General features: G+C 36.7%; 1 pseudogene; it reads right to left on the bottom strand.

The window, feature by feature from the left end:
• Positions 1–3760: 3760 nt before the first annotated feature.
• LOC148165037 (mitochondrial calcium uniporter regulator 1 pseudogene) lies at positions 3761–4512 on the bottom strand (annotated as a pseudogene).
• Positions 4513–5610: the final 1098 nt, after the last annotated feature.

Raw genomic sequence — 5610 nt, 5'->3', positions numbered from 1 at the left:
TTCCACAGTTTGGCTATTGTGGACATTGCTGCTATAAACATTGGGGTGCACGTACCCCTTCGGATCCCTACATTTGTATCTTTGTCTACCTGTAAAAATTCTTAAGATTGGCTCTTAGAATATGTGTGTGGCTGCTTCCTGCAACTCTATTGCAAACACAGAGAATATCAGATTGAAATAGATAATGTACCTAATCTGCAGGGATTCACTTTGCATGTGAGTTAGATATGTATTCCACTTTTCTATAAACTTCCCAGAAAAACTGGAACAATTTGAACCTTAAGTCATGTGAGACCAGGGCAAGGGGTTGGGAATCAAGAGAGAAGGATCTAGTTCTCTTTCACGTAGTAATTGCACAACCTTGAAAAATCACTTCACCTCTTTAGGTCTAACAAAAACATTGAGTACTGTGGACAAGATGATCTCTAAGGGCCATTCCGTCTAATAGTCTGTGTTTATGACTGTCTCAGCTTTACATTCCAGCATTCCTTCCTTGCCAAAATTCTTTGTTGCCTTCATGTTTCCTACTTTCTGCTTTATGGGGTTTCTTTGGATCTTTTACTTTGTGAACCAGAAGAAAAATACACTGTCTCTTTCTACCAATGACATTTACCAAAAAGGGGGTACAACAAATTACATCTTCTTTTCAAGGAATGATGAATTTTCTCAGGAATATATTTCATATCATTATAGAAAGCAGGAAGTATAATGTGACAAATCATTGTTTTCTGCTCTATTCTATCATTATTTATGTTTGTTTTTAATATCATCAACTTATTTATGACCCTAGTTAATACTTATTTGTTGAGCAGTTCTTCACTTTGACTTCTCTTTGTATGTTAGTTTTCTTTATGAAAAGGTTAGACCACATTTTACTAAAATAAGGGGGAGTGTTCAAAATCATTCATTGTTGTAAACATCATCCTTATACTCCTTCTTAAAATTTTTACTCAAGAAGAAAAATTGGTTAATCAATGGATTGTTTCATATAGTTTGATTTTTAACTTTGCATTGCATTCAAGTAACATTGTACTTGTCAGCTTTGGCCTGCCTGTGGGGTGCCCTGCCACCTAACTGGGAGCTCAACTCTTTGTGTCTTAACCCAGGAAAAGCAGGCCTAGCAATTTCACTCTCATTAATTGGCAGCTGAGTATATATGAGGTATTTCTTGCTATCCCTGCACTGTTCTTGCTCAATTCATCTGGATGCATTTTTTCCCAGCTGTTCCTATATTTTGATGCTAATTCTTAAGCTGTGAGATTTAAAATCAAATATCCATTTTATTTTAAGCTAGCATAGTCCTACATAAAGCAAATTGCCTATTTATTGAATGCTATTATTATATCAATTAAAGCAAAAACAGTTATATATGACTGATTTCTGTTCCAGAGTTTCTTTCTATTAGAGCTAGATGTAGTAAGGTAATCTTGTGAGAGAAGAGAGGCAAGCCCCCTAATAGTTTCTAGAGTTAAAATTTAATCATATTTTTAGAATGTTATTTATCATTACATTGGATATTTTTCTCACATTTTCTCAGGTTGTTTTATAAGGATTCTGTGGGGTCACAGGCTTTGAATTTTGGGGAAGAGAAGATAGGGTATATTTTTCAAGTTCGAATTCTAAACTCTTTGTATGTTGCTAATATGTTAAATTAAAAGGAGAAAAATTATATTTATTTCTGACAGGATAATTTTCTGTACTGTCCACATCAATCAGTCATTGGATATAGTTTTTCCCCAGGAAAAGAGCATGACTAAGAGTGAAATACCTCTCTTCAGCTAAGGAAAATTCATGGAAAGTTCTAACAGCTAAGGAGTATGCTAGGATTGGGGGAATAATTACAGGTAATTACTGAAGGAGAATCTAGAGAATGGATTACAGCATCAATAGTAGTCCCCCTTGACAATGCTTAGACACACTTTTTTTTTTAATAAAAACTTCTAGAAGCAGAACTGTAGGATTCCAACGGGCCTCCCCACCCCCACCCCTCCCCTGGGGGGAAATTTATAAATGGGAATTTAGTGGGACAAACTACAGGATCTGTCATTGCAGCTGGCCTTGAGACCACAGTTAATACTAGACTTTTCCTTTGTCTACCTTTAGTATTCATTTTAGATTCACCTCATCCTCAGCTAGCACCTCTGGCATCTGAGTGGCTTATCTGATGCAATAACTTCAAACTCTCTTCCCTGAGGGGTGTTAACCATTGACCACTGTGCCATTCTCAGGCCATGATTGCTGAACTTAACTATATAACATCAAAATCAGGTAAAGGGGTATTAAGAGGTGCCCAAGTGATTACCAAGAGGAAAACTGTTTCCTCCCTGCCCATCCAACTATTATGGAACAGTAATTACACCTCCTGATTATCAGGTGGTGTTAAGGAGTTCAGATGTGTATTTCTATAACACTTCTGGTTTGATTTACGTCTTCTCGAACTTGTGATTTCTCAACAGAGGCACTTGAGGGAAAAAAATGAATATATTCAGATTTCACTTTGCTAGATATTAAGCCAGAAACCAATCTGAGATAATAAAACTAGCACCAGAATAAAAATTAGTGATTCTAATAAAGGACCATACATACAAATAGGTAGTGCTTGTTAATGAAGCAGTAGGGCTATAAAAAGTGTTTAAGCAGCTTGAACTGATCGGAGGGGTGAATGGGTGGGGAAAGAAAAATGTTAGGTAGCAGAAGGGCCCTCAGTAAGAATGAAGACTGACTACTGGATGAAATGGACATACTAATGTATTTGCCATTTGATATGCTGTTTGAGGCATTTGCCAATGATTTTTTCATCTCTGCCTAGAAAAAATATATATTTGGAATAACAAGCTGTGGCTTACTTCCCCATGTGTTAGGACCAAAGTTGTTATCTGAAAATTTTGCAGATGTTTAGTCTTTTACCTCCCCAGTGCTATTGCTTAATGTTTAAAATTATCTGAATCCTTGTAAGGTGGAGTAGCTCAGCAAGAGTTCTGATGTTCTGTCTAGCTATCTAGCAAGATAAACAAGTTTTCTAGTAGATAATTCCACAAATGGAGAGTAAGTATAGTTCTAAAATCATGGGGAAGATAGAGAAAGAAATATTGTATTCTAAAAGGAGGAAAAGAGAATTCTCCATTACAATATTTCATTAGGAAACATGATTTTATTTTATTTTTTTCTGGATGACACATAAAAAGTAACCATAAGAATGATTTACTAGGGCAATGGGAGAAAAAATACTTTGGATGCACAAGTTCGTCTGCATCTTTAATACATTTATGAGTTAGTTAAAAACTACATATTCTAAAGCCAAAGTTGTGAGGGAATAGCTGATATTAGGGCTTGGATAAAGAGGGTTTGGAGTTTTAATTAGAATGAATATATCATGCGATAAAGGCATTTTGCCTTTTAATTGGAGAATCCAGATCCTATACATGCAAATTATTTCAAATTGTGGATATTAAACATTTTTTATTAAACTTTAAATAAAATATATTTACTTCTACTGTGCACCATAGGTGAGGCGAAGTTCATTGTCCAGTAGAATGCACATTATTTAGCAACATTCAACATTAAAAAATCAACCAGACAGAAAAGACAAAGGGAGTGTTATGAAGTTCATGGCATCTTTACATTGGTTATACAGCCATAATTTGCCCAAAGTAAACAATGTACATAAAATCAAAAGCAAGGTTAAACTTTGAGATCGGGGCAAAATGACAATATTTTACCTTTTAGTAAAAAGAAAGCAGGCATTCTTTAAATAGAAAAGTTATATCCAAAGCCAATACAATTCCAGGGCTGTTGTTAGGCATGTAAATACAGACTCTGATAAATATCTAATATTATAAAGTTTGCATGGTTCTTCCAAGGCTTTAAAGCCAGCACCCTCAGTGCATTCCTCCTGTGCATCTGGGTGAGGGCCCCATCTTGCTGGGTATGCAATATTACCACTTCTGTCCTCATTTCACATAGCTTCCTTTTATTTGGTGAATACAATATTTTTTTAATGCTGCTCTTCCCTAGATTGAAGTTTAATTTTTCATCTATTTGGACTTTGATCACTTCATCCATTACTTGCCGTTTTAACTGATATCATTCAAGTTTTATTTTTTTCTCATTTTTCTGCTTTGTGGGCTGAAAACTTACTCTCCTACAAAATAATCATATCCTTTTTCAGAGTAGCAATCTCAGACATTTTCTGAAAAGCCATCTGCTGCATTTTGGTGATCACATCTTTGTGGATGACATCCTTGTTGTCATACATGATCTACTCGAATACAGATATATTTCTGCTTGTTAAATAGTAAACACACGAAGGTGTGGGTGTCAAACAGGTTTCTTCCTCCCAGAAGTGACAGCTCTCCTTTTGTGCTCTAGCTATAGTGATTGGCAGAGGAATTAGCTCTCTTGGAGGAAGTAAGGGCTGCCGCTGCACCTGCAACCACCAGGAAGGTGTGCAGACAGCTCCAGATTGAACAGGGCATGATTTACTCAGCCACTTGCCTCTTTCTGTGGGTACATGCGTGGTGTCCACTGCTTGACTAGAGGGTTCCCAGTTTCCAAGTCCTAATTGGCTTTAGGGTCTGGTAATGCAGACTTAATTGGTGACTTTGGACAAGTGGTGGAACTGAAAGTCTGATTGGACTGGATGTCTAAAAAGCAGGAAACCTTTCATGGAGTTTGGTTCTATAGTACTTGCCCAGACGATACAGGGATAAAAAATCCACAGAGGTCTCTCTTTTGTTTTACAATAAAGCATAGCATCTTTGTATAGGGTAATAATGTAACTAAGGGAGAAAACTAATGATTCATTAGGGAAAAGAGATACTTTCAAGGGCAAAATCTCTGAGTATATCAAAGAGCTGGGATCCAGGTCAGGACTGGAGGGTTTGGGACTTGGGAATGCACAAGTCCACTTTATACATTGTAAAGGGAATTGGCAAAGCAGGCACTATGGGTTCCAATATAGTTTTATGTGTTTACTCTTGAGCCTTTGCTTTTTGTTGCTGATTCTCTTAAAATGTCTGACAGTTCTTGGATTAATGTTCAAATTATAAGGACATGATTTTTAATTGCTATAGATAATTTAAGCATATTTTATTGGGAGAAAAGTTTGCCCACTGGCTCTAGGAATGTAGGTACACTGTCTACACTGGAGGTCTCAATGAATGGGATGATGGCAAAGAGCAAGCGGGGAGTCTGACCCCTCTACCACTCCTTTATGGGATGAAAGGGAGGAGTGTGCCATGTCAGCCAGTCCATTTTCATTCTGGGCAACCTGCCCAATGCATTATTTAGTACCTTTAGATATGATGTGCTTAGTTTCAGCTTTGGGCCAAATCTACTACTTCCCCAAGACAGAGGGAGTGGGGAGAAGAATCCTAACACTCCTGACTTTCCATCAACTAATTCCATTCAGTCCAATGTTGTAACCCTACTGTTGTGTGATAAAAATCACTCCACTTTGCTTTCAGAATTGAGACTTTACCTGGGAAGACTTCATCTTAAAAACTTTTTTTCCCAATCGTTAACCATTTAGCCTCCTAATCTTGCTTTATTTCAAATGTAAAGACATTGATTATACATTTGAGTAGAGACTTCTTTATAAGGTTGCTGATT

The sequence above is a fragment of the Eumetopias jubatus genome, unplaced genomic scaffold (assembly GCF_037043125.1).
Source record: "Eumetopias jubatus isolate StellerSeaLion01/CBP00866 unplaced genomic scaffold, mEumJub1_p1.0 scaffold_1, whole genome shotgun sequence".
NCBI lineage: Eukaryota > Metazoa > Chordata > Mammalia > Carnivora > Otariidae > Eumetopias > Eumetopias jubatus.
The sequence above is the reverse complement of the archived record's forward strand: the minus strand, read 5'-3'. Positions and strand labels throughout refer to the sequence as shown.